The following is a 21264-nucleotide window of genomic DNA, read 5'->3' as shown; positions in this document are numbered from 1 at the left end:
TAGAATTTAGTTATAGTGAATGAACTGAGAAAGCTTAGGTTCTGGAGAAAAAATAAATGAGAATAATCATGCCAGAACTTAAAGCAGGGCAGTCATATTAAGTAAAATCTATAAAATTTCTCATGCTTAACTAGTATAATTCTTAAACTTAATATTCATTTTTAAATTATATATTACCTTGAAATAATTACCATACTAAATGTTATGTTTAAAAAAATCTTTTCTATATTAATAGCAATACTACACAGAAAAGAAAGGAAATATTCTGAAGGACATTATATTAAATGCTATTTGCAGCTATTAAGCTGGAAGATGGACACTGATGATAAATCTTCATAACAGAAGATGAATTCAACAAGATTTTTAAAAGAGCTTTAGTATCTATTAAGTGACAAATGAACTAAAGGGATTTAATGCAACAAATGACATCAGTTGACAACTGAAAACACCTCACTAAGGAGAAGAAAAAAGCTTCAACACTTTCAGACCCATTTAACACAAGATATTTCAACCTGAAGCATTTCTGAGCACATTCTGTGCTACTAGACAGGATTGTTATTTTCTGTGAGAAGTATTGTGCTTCAAATAAATTGAAGAGCTCATAAGCATCATAGGAGTATATTACTTAGAAACTACACCTATTATTTAGTATCAATAAAAAAGCTGTGATAATATGACATGCTGATTCCTATCTTGATATTATAATCCAACTCAAGAGAACTTAAATCCTTTTATGGAATTTTACAGCTTTCAGGTATCAGCTTCTAACATCAGCATATGTTAGAATATTGATGTTAAAACTTTGATAAAACATTCTCAAAATGCACATATGCATTGTGCAATATAAAGACTGGTATAAACATATTAAAGAGTAACTTTTCCCTTAAATGGTTAAAAGTCATGTGGACAGCCATGTGTGTCTGTGGTGTATGTTGTATGCAGAAGTATTAATTATTTCATTTTGTTTTGCTTCAAAATTTTAATATATTTTTATTTGAATGACAGTCAAATAACAAAAGGAATATAAAATCAAAGGAATTCTTTAGTATTTGATTGATGTGTAAGTCCAGGTAGATATTCATGGCAATCTGTTTGGTAAGTTGGCCTGAATTTTAAGAATGTTACTGGGAAGTGTTAGTACTGGAGATTAATTACTCATTCTACCTTGTAGAGTGATTTTTCATATTTTTCTCCACATTCCTTTTTGGCTGTTGGTGGATGATCTTCCATCTGAGAATTATTGGCTTAGTATTTAAGATGATGGTTGAGACAGCTGCATTTAATATCAGAGTGCCTGAGCTTGAGTCCTGGCTTCCACAGTGATTCTGATCCCCAGCTTATGCACAGGAGGGAGAAGGTGATGGTTCAAGTAGGTGAGTCACTGTCATCTTTATAGGAGATGTGAATTTCATTTCCAGATGCTGGCTTCACTCTGGTCATGCCCCAGCAATTGAAGCTATTTGGAAAATGAACCAGAGAATGTGAGAGCTCTCTTCTCTCTCAATAAAAATGAAGAGGGGGAGTTGGTGAATGTTGTTGAAAAAATGAAGGATAAGAATAGAAAATGGTACCAGAGGGGCTGGCATTGTGGCGTAGTAGGCTAAGCCTCCGCCTACAGTGCTGGCATCCCATACAGGCGTCGGTTGTTGTCCTGGCTATTCCTCCTCCAATCCAGTCCTCTGCTTATGGCCTGGACAAGTGGTAGAATATGGCTCAAGGATTCAGGCCCCTGAACCCATATGGGAGACTCAGAAGAAGCTCCTGGCTCCTGGCTTCAGATCGGCCCAATTATGGTCAATGTGGCCATTTGGGAGGTGAACCAGTGTATTGAAGATCTCTCTCTCCCTCTATTTCTCTCTCTGTAACTCTATATTTCAAATAAATAGATAAACCTGAAAGAAAGAAAGAAAGAAAGAAAGAAAGAAAGAAAGAAAGAAAGAAAGAAAGAAAGAAAAGAAAGAGAGGAAGGAAGAAAGGAAGGAAGGAAGGAAGGAAGGAAGGAAGGAAGGAAGGAAGGAAGGAAGGGAAACAGGATTGAAAAGTTCTATTATGAAGCTTTGGAAGAGTTGAAGAATTTAAAGGATAAGACATTGACTTCAGGATAGATGGATGGCAAAAGGCTGATTTTACCTGTAGCTGAAGGAATGCATAGGTCTAATCTAGCCCTGAGAGTCAGTCAAAACCCAGTTATCAAGTAATATATGTATTGGCTATTTCAAAGTAGAATAATATACTGGAATAAAATTGTTCTTAATGTGAATGTCACATGAAAGAAAATAAAATGGATTGTAAAGCATTTTATTTTCACAGTAGGATCCCGAAATACACCTTGCTGAATTTCCAGAATGTTAAGAAATAGAAAGAGAAGTCCTCCAAACCTAAAAAAAAAAAATTAACATTAAGAAAAATTAAAACAAAGCCCAACTTTGAATTCTGACAAAGGTTCTTTTTTTTTACCGAAGTTTAAGTAAGCTCCTGAACCTTCTTCTAGGTCCATGGAGGCATTTTCTTATGAGATCTGGTTTCAGAAAGAAGCCGGCTAAGCTAGTGTCTTGTATGCGGCTTGATTCCTGGCTGGATTGGTTCCAAGTTCTTATCACTACTGAAAAAAAGATTTCAAGGAGGAATTGTGGAGTTCTATAGGAAAGTAAGATGTATTTAAAGGAATAGTACACTCACAGATGTGAATTCAGGCAAGCTCAGAAAAGGGAGGATGGTGCTATAGTTGAATATTGATAAAAGGTGGAGTTTGAGGTAGGACTGCAGTATACATGGCAATCTCTAGGACAATGGCATGGGGTCTGGTGCATGATGGGACATGAGGCTAAAGTATATAGTCAGGAGTGAATGTGCCAATCCCCCAACCATGTTGGATAAGCATGGTAGGAGGCTGGGTTTCGCAAGTGCACTTGTGTGCATCTGGATTGGGAACAGTCCCTCAACTCTTTGCTTGCTAGCTACCTGCTCACATCAACTTTAGCCAGTGTGTGATCGTCCTCTGTAGGTGACTTCTTCCCTTATATTCCACATACCTGCAGGAAATATATGGTTACCAGTATCTGTCTTCAGCAGGAATTCCATTAGGTCACTTTGGTCAGAATCCTCATTCAACCTGATGTTTCCTCTTAGTAGTTTTCCATACGCTGACCCTTCCCCCACCCCCACTTGCCCAGGCTATATTCATAGAAGAACCCGATTTCGTTCCCTCCAGTGTAACTTCTACAGTGGTCCCTGTATCTATGGCAATGTTCTTGATAAAACCTTCTCATGTGTTTAATAGTATGAAATAATATATTCATTAGAATTTCCACCTTTTAGTGTAATAAATGGAGATTAAATTTACTATCGCTTCCAACAGATGCAGCTAAAAATACTATACCACATATATGAAACCAATGGCTTTCGCTGCTGAAGAGGTTTGAAAACTCAGAAAACTACTGAGGGAAGGGGAAAAATCAAGAGGATCCCTACAGTCACGCTTCTAACTGCCAAAAGTCAGCTTTCAGCTACAACACAAGGAGGGGAACCTAAATAAGATCCAAAGTGTCCCTGAGAGGAGGGAACAGATTTAATTGTATGAGGAAGTAAAGGGATTAGATTCTGAAACTCAGATACCATAGAGCTGTAAAGCGTGGTGCACAGAAGTGCAGTGCGCACCCTTCAAGCCTCCGACCGAGTATTCACAGTCACAGGTATGAGAGGAAATCTCCAAGGCCAGGGAAAACGTCTCTGGAAAGGAGTAGATGCAGGAATTCCAGGGCTCACCAGGACTAGGGGAACTTCTTTCTTTCACTTTTCAGAATAAGGAAACATTATAAACAACAGAACATCCAACAGCCTTTACACTATTATCAACTGAGAGGCAAGGCCTGGTTTCCCCTGCAAACAAAGGTTAATCTGTGAGGAATCACCTAAGAAAGCTTAAAGGCAAGCCTCAGAAGGATCAGGCATCAAAAAGAAAGCTCAGAAAATAGAAAGGAAGAAAAACAATCCAGCACTTTATAATTTATTTAAAAAAGACTGCTGTGTATAGAAACAGAATCATTAAATAAAAAACAACCAATCAAATGGCCAGAAGTAACACAGTAGATGAATAATATTAAAAGACATTAATTCAATTTTTATTAACACATATAAACACAGAAAAGCAAGTCTGTAGTCAGAAATTTGCAAGCTTTTTCAGACCACATGGAAATTTTTAAGACAAAAAAGTGTTGTAACGCAATTAACATTAGATTCTATGCAGAAGAGTTGTGAAGACCTAGCAATAGAAACTATCCACAATGAAACAAACAATAAAGAAAATTCTGTGTATAATTATAATGTACAAGTATATTTATGTATTGTAATTATATATTTACATATTTATGTATATAATAAATAAGTCTAGTACTAGTGAACTAAGGGACAATTTTAGTAGATACACACACACACACATACACACACACACAGTGGGAGTTCCAGAAGGAGTGATGGAATCAAAGAAAATATTTGGGAAAATGTGTGCCAAAAATTTGTCAGCTAAATGACAAACAAAAACACAATGGTCTAATCTCAGTAAAGAATAATAAGAGGAAACATGAAGGATTCTACCCCAAAGAACTTCAATTCAAACTGCTTAAAGCCAATGAAGGTCATCACTGTGGCTTGGTGGGTAAGACTGCTGCTTATGATATCAGCATTCCCTATTGGAGTATCTGGTTCAAGTCCTCATTGCTCCACTTCACATATGGTTTCCTCCTAATGAGCCTAGAATGTCAGTGGATGATGGCCCAAAATACTTGGGCCCTGCCATCCATGTGAGAAACCACATGGTTCCTGGTTTCAGCCTGGGACACAGCCCTGGCTGTTGTAGCCATATGAAGAATGAAATGATCAGATAGGTGATTTCTTTCTATTTCTATTCATCTCCCTCTCTCACTGATACTATCTTTCAAATAAATAAATAAATATCAAAAAATCTCATGGAAATAGTCTCCAAAGCACACATTGATATTAAAGAATAGATTATGGACAAAACAAGAAGATTAAGAGTGAGAATAGATATTGCATCAAGAAAAAATTACAAGTAAAAAGGAAAGAAAAAAATTCTGTAATATAATCCAGGAAAAGTGTTCTACTAAAAGCAAAACATTTTTATTTTCAAATTTATAAAACTGAAATAATTTAACATCATACCTCAGACTAGTAGAATATAAAATGTGGAATAAAGCCTTGTTATAAGAAAAAGTATGCTATATATAAAATGTAATGTACACAAAGAAATGAAGAACGATGGAAATAGTAAATGTGTGGGTTTTTATATAAATAGTAAGAAAATCTTTTTTTTTTTTTTTTTTTTTTTTTTTTGGACAGGCAGAGTGCACAGTGAGAGAGAGAGACACAGAGAAAGGTCTTCCTTTTCCTTTTCCGTTGGTTCACTTCCCAATGGCCGCTGCGGCCGGCGCACCACACTGATCCGATGGCAGGAGCCAGGTGCTTCTCCTGGTCTCCCATATGGGTGCAGAGCCCAAGGACTTGGGCCATCCTCCACTGCCTTCCTGGGGCACAGCAGAGAGCTGGATTGGAAGAGGAGCGACCTGGACAGAATCTAGCACCCCGACCGGGACTAGAACCCAGTGTGCCGGCGCCGCAGGCCAAGGATTAGCCTAGTGAGCCGCGGCGCCGACCAAGAAAATCAGATTTTTAAAAATAATTTTCTCCAAAGGACATTGAAAGTTGAAGCAACAGTTACAACAATATGTATGTGATCATACTCCAATTATACAATGTTTGACAACACTATGATAATGGTCAGATGACAAAAATGTGAGATAAAATGTTATCATATTCTTATACTTCACATGAAATAATATATTACTTTATAGTGGACTCTGAAAACTTATAAATATATACCCTAATCCTAACACAATCAATTGCAAAATAAAGAAATAAAGAATAAATACTATCAAATGAAATGATTTAAAACACTCAGTAGAAATTAGGAAATACAAGAAAAGCAAAATAAATCCAACAGATAGAACAAACACCAAGCTCAAATTTAAATTCAAGTGTACAAATTATTTTATATAAATGAATAAATCTCCACAATTAAAAAGCGGAAATCAGGAGTTTGTAAAATAAAAGAAAAATAAAAATATAACATTGTCTAAGAGAAACACTTTTTAAATATGAAGACACAGATAGTCTAATGGAAAAAATGTAGGAAAACATGCACCATAATAACGCTATTATGAAGAAAGCAGGAATGATTATTGTTAATTTCAGACAAAATAGATCTGAGAGAAAGACACATTACTATGAAGAAAAATCCACTCATTGGAGGGAATCCCATTTTATTAAGAGTCAAGCATAGGCTAGCATGTAGAATGACTGGAAATCTGGTTCACAAATGAGAATATAAAGCAGTAAAACTGAGAAATACTGGCAGGGTCTAATAAACAGAAACGTATGTGGATGACACAGCTGTTTTTAACCAAGAAACATATATCATTTTTGAATTTTGTAATAGTTATTTGTCCACTTTTCTGTACATATGATAATGTTAAAAATATGTGTTAAATAGAATATAATTGGAATAATTCAACTTGGAGATGGCTGAATATAAAGATGTATGGCTTTATATGAGGGGAAAATAGCAGAAAAGAAAAAGTACAAGAAGTGCATACCCAGGGGAGAGTTGAAGAGAAATCTGCAGTGGAAGCTCTATAGAAGGAAGATGGACACCATGGATCAGCATGGAAGGTACACATGCACAGCAAGCAGCATGGACACTACACACGACCCATGCATATGAAAGCCAGACGATATGCCAGCCTTGGAGAGCAAGGTGAGAGCAGACTGAGGCAGCCTGTGCCACCAGTGATATTCCTGGAGGGAGAGCCTTGCAGACCACACTGTCTTTGTCCAGCCTAGTGCCCTAATGGAGGGCACAGTACCTGCCTAACCTAGTGAAGGAAAAGTATGTTTCTTTCTATTTCATCCCCCAACAAGGGCTCCTGGCAACCAGCAGGGAGAAGGCACTATTTTGAAACAAGTAGTGGCTGCAATGGCTCTTGTGTATGTGAGATCAAGGGATTTGACCAGAGAGAGAAATCTTTTTACACCAACTTTGAGACTGTCTGGAGGGTTGACAAGGAGCTGAGCAACAACATGGGACTATGAGGTGCCCCCAGCTTGTCAATGTACCGCAGGCTCAGATCTCAAACTGCTAAGGCAGGGCACCCATGGGTAGCCAGCTCTGGGAACATCTCTGCTATCTCCATGGACTAGATAGGCTAGTAGGGCAGAGCAAATCCTCTGCACCCTGTGACTTTGTGAGCCCTGTGTGTAGAGACTGTGGGAAATCTGTGACTGCATGATAGCACATAGGATGTAGACAAATCTCTGGGAGATCACTGGATTTGACAACAAAGGCTCTGAGCTCCCTGTTAGCCTGGGGTGGATCATTGCAGAGGGTTCTGTGCTCACACAAAGGACTGCACAAATCCTTTGTGTGGTTCATGCTGCAGCACAGGTGAGTGTTGGACCCACTGTTGGCTAAGCCCTAGCATTGATCACTTTTGAAGCCAGGAGGTAAGCATATCAATAAACCAACCAACTTGATCATACCATCCCCTCTGCTTACAATAGAGATCTACCACACCCAACTTGGGTGTCACCCTGGCTGCTCTTCCAATCCTGTAGCACTGAGCAGAGCTCCCTGGTCACACAGAACACACATCTCTGTATAGTCACTGAAAAAATACTCACTTCACAAAAGCATAATTCATAGATAAAACTCCATTGTAAGAGATAACCAACAAGTATTTCCACAAATACCTGAAAATAAATACAGAAATTCAAGAAACAAAAATAAGGAGGATAGCACGACTACGACAAAGGAACACAGAAGTACTTCAACATTAGAATATGAACACATAGAGTTTGATGAAATACCTGGTAAGAAATTCAAAAGATTGATCATAGGCTTATTCAAAGCCAATGAGAAGAAAAATCATGAGTTTTCGAAATTCATTCATGACATAGGAAAATTTTTCCTGTGAAATTGAGATTTTGAAGAGAGATGAAACTAAAATATTATAAATGAAGAATTCAATATGCTAAATAAAAAATACTTCGAATTCATAGCAACAGACTTGGTGAGGCAGAAGAAAGAATTTCTTAACTACAAGACAATATACCACTCGGACAAAAAAAAAGAAATTAGAAAAATTAAAAACAATATGTGAGATGTATGGACGACAATTAAACAACCCAATTTAAGGTCTTAGGCATTCCTGAAGGTGCAGAAAGAGGGAATGGATTAGAAGGCCTATCCAATGATATAATTAGATTACTTCTAAAATTTGGTGAAAGGGACATCCAAGTACACTAAGCACATAGAAACCTAATAAATTTGACCAGAAAAGATCTTCAGCAGTACACATTGTAGTCAACTTTCAACAGTAAAAAAATAAGGAGGGATTCTAAAATCTAAACAACAGAAATGTCAGATTACTTTCTGAGGATCTCCAATTAGACTCACAACTGACTTCTCATTAGAAACTTTGCAGGATAGGAGAAAATGGAAAGATGTAATATAAGTCTTAAAAGAAAATAATTGACAACCCAGAATATTGTATCTTGCAAAGCTCTCACTTATGAAAGAAGGTGAAATAAAGACGATCCATAAAAAACAAATTGAAAGAATCTGTTGTTACTCATGAAGCCTTACAAATGATGCTTAAGGATGTGCTGCACTCAGAGATAGTCATCATTATGAAAGATTGTGAAGGCAGAAAATCTCCTAGTAAAAGTAAAAAGGAAACTGAAAGCAAACAATAGGAATATCTATGGTGCCAAGCTATTCGAACCTAATGTTAATGGATCTAAAGGGAGACATAGGCTCCAATACAATAGTAATTGGGGACTTCAACACCCCACTTTATCAATGGACAGATTAACTATAAAATCAACTGAGAAACAACAGAGCTAATGTACACTATGGAAAAATGAACCTATGCACAAAACTTTTCATCCCAATGTTTCAGAATACACATTTTCATCAGTGCATGGAACTTTCTACAGGATAGACCATATGCTAGGCCACAAAGTAAATCTCAGCAAATTAAAAAATTAAATTATCCTGTGTCCCTTGGCTGATCACAATGGAATTAAAGTAGAAATGAACAACTCAAGAATCTCTAGAAAATATGTAAACACATGGAAAATGAACAACCCACTCCTGAGTGTACAGAGGTCACGGGAGAAATCAAAAAGGGAATCAAAAAATATCTGGAAATGAATGTACTTTATAATAAAACATATCAAAATTTATGGGATACAACAAAATTAGTGTTAAGAGGGAAGTTGATAGAAATTTTTGCCTATATTTTGAAATTTGGAAAGCCATCAAATAAATGAGGTATCAATTCATCTCAACAAACAAAAAACAAACAAAAAACAGCAAACCAAACCCAAAATTAGTAGGAGAGAAGAAATAATTAAAAATAGAGAGAAAACAAACAAAATTGAAACAAAAAATACAAAAGGCAAGTGGAATAAAGAGCTGGTTTCTTGAAAAAATAGATAAAGAATTGACCCAAGTAACCAAAAATAAAGCAGGAGAAGACCCAAATTAATAAGATCAGAGATAAAAAGAAGATGTAACAATGAATACCATAGTCATAAAAAGAATTGTCAAGAATTACCACAAAGAGCTATTTACCAACAAATTAGAAAATCTAGAAGAAATGTATAGATACCTGGACACATACAATTGATCCAAATTGAGTCATGAAGACATAGAAAACTTTAACAGACCAATAGCCAAGGTGAAGATTGAATCAGTAATAAAGATATTCACAATAAAGAAAAGTTCAGGACCAGATGGCACCATTGCTATATTCTACCAGACTTTTAAAGAAGAACTAATTCCAATTCTCTTCAAAATAGTCCAAATAACTGAAAGGGAGAGAATACTCCCAACTCCTTCTATGAAGCCAGCATTACCCTAATTCCAAGACCAGAAAATGATACAACAGAAAATTGAACTATATCATTGATGTGCATAGATGCAAAAATCCTCAAGAAAATACTAGCTGATTCAACCCAACAACACACCAGAAAGATCATTCAGCGGAGTCAAGTTTGATGTATCCCTGGTATGTAGGGACTATTCAACATACACAAATCAATAAATGTGATACATCACATTAACAAACTAAAGGAAAAAAACCATATGATTATCTCAATAGAAGCAGAGAAAGCATTAGATAAGATACAACATCCTTTCATGATGGAAACCTTAAGCAAATTGGATTTAGAAGGAACATTCCTCCATACATTCAAGGCAATTTATGACAAACCCACAGCCAGCATCTTATGGAATGGGGAAAACTTAGAAGCATTTCCATCAAGACCTGGAACCAGACTAAAATTCCATTTTAACCATTGATATTCAATATGGTCTTGGTAGTTTTAGTCAGAGCCATTAGGTAAGAAAAGAAATCAAAGGGAAACAAATTAGAAAGGAAGAATTAAAATTATCCCTATTTGCATATGACATGATTCTATATAGAGAGGAACAAAAAGACTCTATTAAGAGACTATTGGGCCAGTGCTTCAGCTCAATAGGCTAATCCTCCACCTGAAGCGCCAACACCCCGGGGTTGGGGTTCTAGTCCCAGTTAGGGTGCCAGATTCTGTCCTGGGGTTGCTCCTCTTCCAGTCCAGCTCTAAGCTGTGCCCCGGGAGTGCAGTGGAGGATGGCCCAAGTGCTTGGGCCCTGCACCCGCATGGGAGACCAGGAGAAGCACCTGGGTCCTGGCTTCAGATCAGCACAGTGCGCTGGCTGTAGCGAACCAGCCGCAGTGGCCATTGGAGGGTGAACCAAAGGAAAATGGAAGACCTTTTTCTCTGTCTCTCTCTCTCTCACTGTCCACTCTACCTGTCAAAAAATATATAAATAAATAAAAAAAGAGACTATTGGGCAGGGGCTGGCACTGTGGCGTAGTGGGTGGGGTCGTCACCTGCAGTGCTGGCATCCCATATGGGGGCCAAACTGAGTCTCTGCTACTCCACTTCTTATCCACCTCTCTGCTGTGGCCTGGGAAGGCAGTGGAAGATGGCCCAAGTCCTTGGGCCCCTGCACCCATGTGGGAGTCCCAGAAGAAGATCCTGACCCTGGCTTCAAATCAGCTCAGCTCTGGCTGTTTGCAGCCATCTGGAGAGTAAAACAGCAGATGAAAGACCTTTCTCTCTGTCTCTGCCTCTGCCTCTCTGTAACTCTGCCTTTCAAATAAATAAATCTTTAAAAAGAGACTATTGGAACTCATAAAAGAATTTGATAAAGAGTCATGATAGTCAAAAAAAAAAGTCATGATAGAAAATTAACACACAAAAATCCATGGTCTTTGTATACACAGGGAATCCATAGCTGAGAAAGATTTCTGAGATCAATCCCATTCGTAATAGCTACAGAAAAAATTTAAATATCTTAGAATACATTTAACAAAGGTTATGAAAGATCACTGCAATGAAAATTACAAAATATTAAAGAAAACCATAGAAGGACACACAAAAAAATTCAAGTCTTCCTTGTTCATTGATTAGAATTATAAACATCATGAAAATGTCCATGATACAGAAAGCAATTTACAGATTCAACATCATCACAATTAAAATGCCGCCTACATTCATCTCTGATCTAGGGAAAATAATTTGGAAATTCATATGGAAATGCAATAAACCCTGAATAGCTGAATCAATCTTTTTCAAAAGGTATTTTTAAGATTTATTTATTTATTTGAAATATAGAGTTCAGAGAGGCAGAGAGAGAGAAAAATCTTCCATTTACTTATTCACTCTGAAATGGCTGCACTGGCTGGAGGTGGGCCAATTTGAAGCCAAGAGCTAAGAGCTTTTTGTAGGTCTCCCACATAAGTGCAGGGGCCCAAGGATTTAAGCCATATTCCACTGCTTTCACAGTCCATAATGGAGAGCTGGATTGGAAGTGGATATGCTTGGACTCAACTATGCCCATACGGGATGCTGGGACTGCAGGGGTGGCTTCACTCAATACGCCACAGTACCAGCCCCTAAATCAATCTTAAATAACAAAAACAAAGCCAGAAGCATCACAACATCAGATTCAAGATATACTACATGGCAGCTATAAATAAAACTGCCTGGTACAGGCACCAAAATTAGCATGTAGACCAATGGAATAAAAACACCATAAATCAATCCACATACCTACAACCAACTGATCGCTGACAATGGAGATAAACTTAATCACTGGCAAAGGCTTTTCTCTTCAACAAATGGTGCTGGAAAAATTGGATCAATTCAAAATGGATACGGATCTAAATCTATGACCTGATACCATCAAATTACAGAAGGAGAACAATATGGAAACTACAAGATATTGGCATAGCTAACAACTTCTGGCTTAGAAAAGACTATAGAAGCACAAGCCATTAAAGCCAAAATAGACAAATGGGACTACATCAAGCAGAGAAAATTCCGTAATGCAAAGGAAACACTCAACAAAGTGAAGAGTCAGGGCCGGCGCTGTGGTGCAGTGGTTTAACACCTTGACCTGAAGCTTCGGCATCCCATATGGGCACCGGTTCTAGTCCTGGCTGCTCCTCTTCCAATCCAGCTCTCTGCTATAGCCTGGGATAGCAGTAGAAAATGGCCCAAGTCCTTGGACCCCTGCACCTGCGTGGGAGACCTGGAGGAGGTTCCTGGCTCCTGGCTTCGTATCGGTGCTGCTCGGCTGTTGCAGCCAATTGGGAAGTGAACCATCAGATGGAAGACCAACCTCTCTCTCTCTTTGCCTCTCCTCTCTCTGTGTAACTCTGACTTTCAAATAAATAAATAAATCTTTAAAAAAAAAGTGAAGTCAACTAACATAATGGGAGAAAATATATTTGTAATCTATGCAAATGGTAAAGGAATAATATTCAGGATCTACAAAGAGCTCATGAAAATTAACACCAACAAAACATATAATCCTGTACAGAAATGACCAAAGGGTTTGAACAGTCATATTTCTTTATTTTATGATTATTTATTTATTTATTTGATAGGCAGAGTTAGAGAGTGAGAGAGAGAGAGAGGTCTTCCATCTGCTGGTTCACTCCCCAGATGGCCCCAATGGCTGGAGCTGGACTGATCTGAAGCCAACAACCAGGAGCTATATGGGTTTCCCATGTGGGTTTAGAGGACCAAGCACTTGGACAGTCTTCCACTGACAGGAGTTTTTCAAAAGTGGAAATGGCCAACAGATATATGAGAAAATATTTGAGACTACTAACCATCAAGGAATTGAAATTCAAAACCACAATTAAACTCTAGTAGGAATGGCTCTTATACAGAAATCAACAAAAATAAATGTTGGTGAGGATGTGGGGGAAATGGTACCCTAATACACTATTGTAAACTAGTAGAGCCATTGTGGAAGCACCAGAAAGCTAAAAATTGGTTACTATGTGACCCAGCCATCCCACTCCTGATAATTTACCCAAGGGAAATGAAAACAGACAGAATAGGAAAGAGTTATTTTTACCCCCATGTTTATTGCAGCTCAATAATCAATAGCTAATATATGGAATCAACCCAGATGTCCATCAACTGATAACTGCATAAAATTGTTATATATATATATATATTTATTTATTTATATATATATGATGTATTATTGAGCCGTAAAAGAGAGTGAAATCCTGTCTTTTACTACAAGAATCTGGACACCATTATACTTAGTGAAATAAACCAATTCCAAAAGGACAAATATCATAAGTTTTCTATGATCTGTGGTAACTAATAGAGTATACAAAGTAATGTGTATGATTAAATTTGACATTTTGAGACTTGATAATTATTTATAGCCCTTGTCTCTACTGTTGAGGAATGGTGTTTCTCTCTTTTACTATTTGTGGATCTCTTCACTAGGTTAGGGTTAATTTTATAAGTTTAAAACAAACTGAAAGTAGATCATTGTAAGAATTAAGAGAAGGAATAAGAGAGGATGGAGGAGGAAATGTTTCTGTAAGGGGTGTTGAGGGGAGGGTGAGAATTATCACTATGTTCCTATATCTATGTATGTGAAATACATGAAATTTGTACACCTTAAATAAAAACATTAAAAAGTAGTAACTCAACTTTCGTTAATAAAAACAATCCTTTACAGAGCATAGGCCTGAATAGGAATATTGCATTTCATAAGTGCAGAATTTAATCTTGTCTGCTATGTTTCTAGTAAGGGTCTCATTATTCCTGTATAGACAAGGTCAGTAAGAAAAAAAAGGAAAAATAAAGAAATAAAAAAGAAAAGGTTAGAAAAATGAAATGAAGAGAAAAATGATGTATACAGTCAAATCCCCTTGCATTTATATAGAAACCATATTTTTTTTACCTCTTTCTGAAAGTTTTTTTGAAGAACTGTTGCCCAGTTGAAAGTGATGCAGAGTTTAACATTAGGTTTCTTGGGTTGGTATAAAGGAGGGGAAGTGAATTTAGGAAATAGAGTAAAAGTATATTATTAATCATGAAGATGCCAAAATTACCTGAAATTGGTGAGTGATCTTTCAATGACCTGTTTAATTCTATTCACTTATATTTTAAAGAATTTTAATTGATGATCATTAAGACCACTGACCCATAATTTTATTTTCTTGTAGTATCCTTGTCTGGTTTTAACATCAGTGTAATGCTGGCTTCATATAATGAGTTTTGAAGTGTATGAAGAGGATTCCTACTAGTTCTGTAATGGGAATGCATGCAGTGGTACCCAGGATGCTAATGTTACTTGTGGCCAGAGCACAGGCCCTCTCACTGCCATGTTGGTAACAGAGTAGAAGGCACAGATGCTTATAAAGCAGCCAGGGATGGTGAGAATGAGCACAAGGCATGTGAAACGTTACTGTCTAAGGAATTGGGACAGGGTGGGGCTTAGCTGTGTGTGATAACTGATCTGGTGCTTTATTTCAAGGTGAGGCAATGTATTCTTGTTAGTTTGCTTTCTGGAAGGAAGGCCTGGATAGAATTTCATAATATAGTCAAAGGGAGTTTTCAATTGTGCAGTATAAATAGAAATTTTTTTTTTCAAAACCTCTCCCCAGTGGGTGGGAAAGTGCACGAGAACAAAAACAGGATCTCATAACCCACTCACTTTAGTAGAATGTAGGCAAGTGGGGAGCTAGCTGTTAGATTGCACTGCTTCCTCAAATGTAATAATTCTGAGCTCGAGGCAGAAAGGTGATTGTTTCTAGAGCAGTTATTGTGTAGATAAACATTTAATTAATCCTTATTTTTTCTTTCCTCATCCAATTCTTCAACTTTATGTTTAACATCAAAAGGGTAACTTTTAAGAATTCAACAAAGATCATTCACTGATGCTCTCAATACTTCATTGCCATCCTAGCCTCACTCACACTCGTCATCATGATCTGTCTGCCTCCTTTACTCTGCTTCATTTGCATCCATGACAGAGCTTCCTGTCCCTCTTAGGGCCTGCAGGACACTTCCAGTGTCAGTGTTCAGCTCACTGTCATGAACTGGAAGCCTTGGAGTGCTTTCAAAGTGTCCTTCAGGACTTCAAAATTGTAAAGTTCTTATATGAAAATAAAAAAAAAAAACACAAGTTCCAACAATATATTGCTGAGTTGGCTTTGTTGCTGTGAGATTTCATAAAGTTTTGTTTATATGTGACATTAAAGTATAAACTGTTGAAACAAAGAATGACAGAAAGGCTATATTGGGCAGTAGATTTCACTCTCAAAACAAATATAAGTAAAGTCATAAATTATTTAAAATATTGCTGAGGAAACAGAAATGAAAATAGTTTCTTAAATCATATTTTAAAATATATTTTGAGGTAGAGAATAACTTATTAATATAGTAAAGTCTGTGACAAAGGCATAGCTGGACAAGGTATATTAATCCTCATACATAGGTATTAGTAAAATGTATTGTTATAATTTTTGGAAGCAATATTGGAAACTTTTAAATTGGTTGTGAATTTTCTTCTATTTTGATTTTGACAATATGTACACCTAAAATTAAATTGATTAATAGATACTATTACCTATTCATGCAATGCAACATCAGCATATTTCCTGGGAGCTAGAGACAAGTTAGCAACAATACTTATTATTTTGTGTATGCCATCTTAGTCCCAGCACTACCATTGCCATGTCTTTTGCCTTGTCTTTAATCTCGATTTATCCTATTTCTGTGTAAGGGAGAAGTAAATATAGAGACAAGTAAATAAATAATAAAAGGGAACTATAAGAAAAATGCCATCAAAGTAGAGAATATTATGACTATAGCTTAAGATTGTTTTAACAAACACATACACCATTGCAGACAATTGCTAATTCAAAATCAGGGGAATCTAAATGAGAAGCAGACACTGTTTAGCTCTCTCGCTCTCTCTCTCTCTCTCTCATATATACTACACACACACACACACACACTCACTCACTCAAATTTTGAGAAATTATCCTTTATTTTCCCCAGACTAATAGAGAAGTTTCTGTTACTGTAACAGCTTTGTCAAGTACATATATTCAGTCTCCAGAGCAGTCAAGTTGGAGTGGTGGCAGAATAAATAAAACTCAAGACTTGCAAAGAGGTTTCTATGCCTGGCAGAAACTTTATCCCATAACAATGACATCTGTATGTCTACTTCCCCATGGGGAATTCTGGGATCATGGTTCATATTTCTATTTTGAAAGGTTGCTGTCTAATCCCTTTTTAATTTCATGTGTAATTGATAAGTAAATGCATCTGTCAGTGTCCTTTACTCCACCACATAACTTTTCATCATGGTAACCATGAACATGAAACATCTATTGAATGCTATCAATTAGTAATATTTTCATTCTTTTGACATAACTTATTACTAACTGTAATTCCAGCTATATAACTGTCTTTAAGAAGATAGTTCCACCAAGGTAACCAATCCTGCAGCAGCAAAAATTTCTGCACTTTTATTAAAATCAGACATGGTAAGGTAGGCAGAATACTAGCCACTTGAACTTGTCAATGTGCTAATACATGAACATGTAGCTATGTTATATTGCCTGAAACAGGATCATTATTGTGGATAGAAAAATCAGTTTGTTACTTAGCAGACATTAAGATATTGAAAGCATCCTGGATATTTGAGGTGGTCCAACATAATCACAAAAATGATTAAACATAGAGGAAGGAGGCAGAATTGTGAGTTTGAATGCTGTGACATGAAAAGGACTAAACCTATCAAGGGTAGCTTTCAAGTTGGAGAGGAAAAGCCATGAACCAAGGAATATAGCAATGTCTGAAATCTGGAAAATATTATTTTGTAGATCTTCCGGAATGTAGTCCACCCTGTCAATGTGTTTTTCCCAGTGAGATCTGTGTTCAAATTTTGACCTCTGGAGTGTTAAGAAGAAACAACTTGTTTTTAGCCACTAAATACATAGAAATGTGTTACAGCACCAACAGAGGGTCCCATAAGGCTTCCAACTAAGCATATTTCTTTGCAAATTTTATTTCATTTTTTTTCCCAAAAGTTTCCAAATTTCAATTCTGATCATGACATTTTATAATTCATAGTGAAGACATTATAAATATGGGTTCAGACATTTGGGTTTCAGTTATTCCTTTGCCATTTTTAAAATTATGTGATATTAAGCAAGTTATATTAAATGTTTTGATCTCAGATTTTCCATTGGGGAAATGGAGTTAGATTTTTGGACCTTGTTAAGTGATGACTGAATACATATAAAATGGTTAATATTATATATGCCCAGATGTTAAATTAGTAATTTCTATTGTCATTATATTTCAAATAATTTATTTTTCTGTAGATAACCCTCAACTATATTCTTATTGTTTTTATGTAGCAATGGTGTTTATATACTCCATTGTTGTCTCCATAACTCCAAATGTTCAACCTTTTTCATAGAATTATGAAACATTATTTTTAAGTATTTATAAGCAAAACAGGGCAAATTTTGGGTCTAAACACATTTCTGACACAAATCCAAGAGATAAGACATCTTAGAAAAATTTCCTACAGTAGAAAAAAGTTTCCTTGAAAATAATAACTGAGAATTAATACTTAAATACAAGAGGAAGTGTAGATTCTAGGCAGAAATACAAGAGTCAAGAGCATATGGAGAGTATATCAAGTCAATTGGCTTGATGAGATTGCTGAGCAAGAAGCCATGAGTGATGAGGGCTGAATTCCAAATCATTTAAATGATTGGAATGGGAGAGGGAGCGGGAGATGGGAGGGTTGTGGGTGGGAGGGAAGTTATGGGGGGGAAAGCCATTGTAATCCATAAACTGTACTTTGGAAATTTATATTTATTAAATAAAAGTAAAAAAAGAACAAAAATTGGCAATGTTTGCATTAAAAGAAATCAATGAAAGAAACACAGAAGGAGCAGAGAAATGGGGTATTAATTGTCCTGAAAATGAAGAGGAAACAGTGATCAAGGTTGAAGTGTCATTCTACTAAAAGCAGCAAAAGGACTCCATGATCACTGGATTAATCCACAAGATACAACCACGTTGAAAACTGGATTTTGCAAATTAAGTGTCACTGTTGGCATCTACTCAGTAGTTTTGGTGGAGTGATTGAAATAAAAGTCAGTTCACAATGGGTTCAAGATGTGTATAGCCTTTTTTGTACAGTGCAGTGGGGATTGAAGGGATTGTGAAACTATGGAGGCATTTGTCATTTAAGGGATAACAATTGTTGAATGTTGAGTGGAATGATTCTATAGAGAAAAAAAGTAGAATATGTCAATTAATAATGATCTTTATAGTGGTAAATATGTGAAGCAATGCTATAGTGCAAAAGTTGATCTTAAGAGCAAGCTTGGTCTACCCATGGAGACAGCATAGTTTAATATTGAGTGGCATAAATAAACTTACATAGATAAATGCATAATGGAAGCATATGGATGTTTTCTTTTAATTGTTCCTGTTTTCTTGCTGATTTTCTTACCGAGAAGAGAAGTAAAATAATTAGCTGAGAGTGATGTTGTAGGAGTTCGGAGGAATGAAGCATTATAAAGCATTTGCAATGCCTGGCAGATGGTAGATTATCACTATCTTATTGTTCTTATTAGTTGGACTACTACTGCAACTATATATTTTAAATTTAACTGCCTGAAAAAATGTTCAGCCAGAAATAATGACTTTAATATTAGTAATTCAGTGAAATGGCAAATGCTAGCAGCATGAAATTTGGGGGACAGTTGGATCTTCATGCGATTCTGCCATCGCGTCCATTCACAATGTGCTGTTCCTCCTTTCCTTTGTTAGATGAGTAACCACCCTTGTTTTCAGCTGCATGTAATCTACCTTGGCTACCTTAGACTTGTTTCTTCTTGAATAAATCCCACATCTACATTCAAACTGTAGGCAAAAATTCTCATAATTGTAAAAAAATTCAAAATAAATTGAGTGCTTTTGAAAAAAGATATATGCTACTCTAAGGAAGTTAGAAAAGCAATTACCATAACATAAATACTATTTATGGTTTGTGTTACTATCAACTCTATTTACAAAGTGATATATTCACTCTAAATAAAAATTTGGAAATGTGTACTTACCCATGTAAATATAACTATATTTTAGCTTAATAGGTTAAATACTGCACTTGATTTTCCAGTGCTTATGTAGAATATCAGTCTCATATTTTTTTTTTCTTTTTCGGAAAAGATGGAGAACAATCTTTTCAGCATTGATAGTTTTTTTTTTTTTAATTTGGAAGTAATTTTTATGAGTGTCTAGAGAGTAGTTACACCATAGACAGCTATTAGTGAATAACATTGAGAAAATTTGGTGTTTAAAATGTTCCATTCCTGGGGCTGGCACTGTGGTGTAGCAGTAAAGCTTCTGCCTGCAGTGCTGGCATATGGGCACCAGTTCAAGTCCCTGCTGCTCCACTTCTGATCCAGCTCTCTGCTATGCCCTGGAAAAGCAGTAGAAGATGGCCCAAGTGCCCGGGCTCCTGCACCCTTGCTGGAGACTCAGAAGAAGCTGCTGGCTCCTGACTTCAGATCAGCCCATCCCCAGCCATTGCAACCATTTGGGTAGTGAACAAGCATATGGAAGATCACCCTCCCTCTCTCTGCCTTCTTAAATAAAGTGGCTGAGAAATTAAAAGTAGAAATAGTTTTCTTGTTTTTAATGATAACAATAGAATACTTAGGCAACTTCACATATTCAAAACTAATGTCCGGATTTTCAATAACCTATTTCTGTTTGTAGCAACACAAGTTGTATGCCATAATTTTCCAAATATTTATTATCAAGGCCAAACATTGAATTGTGGACTCTCAGGAGGTGAGGCATAGGACAAACTATTACACTAGATACCTCTATCCTATTTAATCAGAACTATGGCTCAATGATGTTTTAAATATTTGAGATGTAAAGTTTTGGTTTTCCTTCTCTCTTTTTTCCATAAATTGTGGTATTCATTTTTTTATGTTATACTATTTGTTACATTGTTAAAAATGAGCAGAAATGTTTAATGTCCTCCAGAAGCTTCAGCCTGGCAGTACTTAGCCTCACACTAACAAGGAGCTCTGGGATTATTATCATTGTGTTGGTCCCTCCCTCCTGTTTCAGGGCATTTGTTGCCTTTTTTTTTTTTTTTTTCTTTTTTAACATCACAAAATAGAAAGTTTCTGTTATCCAACTTGATTCCACAATCTTAAGAGTAGTGTTTCTCATCTATTTCAACTTGACAGTTACAAAATCTCCCTTTGTGCTCCTCAGAATTTTGTGTACATAAAGAAAGGATCATTAGAGGCCAGCGCCGCAGCTCACTAGTGGTGCCAGCACACCAGGTTCTAGTCCCGGTCGGGGCGCCAGATTCTTTTCTGGTTGCCCCTCTTCCAGGCCAGCTCTCTGCTGTGGCCTGGGAAGGCCACTCTGCCTGTCAAAAAAAAAAAAAAAAATCATTAGAATCTTTTTTTTTAATTTTTTTTTTTATTTGACAGATAGAGTTAAGACAGTGAGAGTGAGAGAGACAGAGAGAAAGGTCTTCCTTCCGTTGGTTCACTTCCCAAATGGCCACTATGGCCGGAGCTATGCCGATCCAAAGCCAGGGGTCAGGTGCTTTCTGGTCTCCCATGTAGTGCAGGGGTCCAAGCACTTGGGTCATCCTCCACTGCCTTCCTGGGCCACAGCAGAGAGCTGGACTGGAAGAGGAGCTATTGGGACTAGAACCTGGCGCCCACATGGAATGCCATGCCGCAGGTAGAT

Source organism: Oryctolagus cuniculus, chromosome 8, assembly GCF_051225735.1.
Source record: "Oryctolagus cuniculus isolate XC-2025 breed Fujian yellow rabbit chromosome 8, ASM5122573v1, whole genome shotgun sequence".
NCBI classification, from domain to species: Eukaryota; Metazoa; Chordata; class Mammalia; order Lagomorpha; family Leporidae; genus Oryctolagus; species Oryctolagus cuniculus.
Note: the sequence above shows the minus strand (reverse complement) of the source record.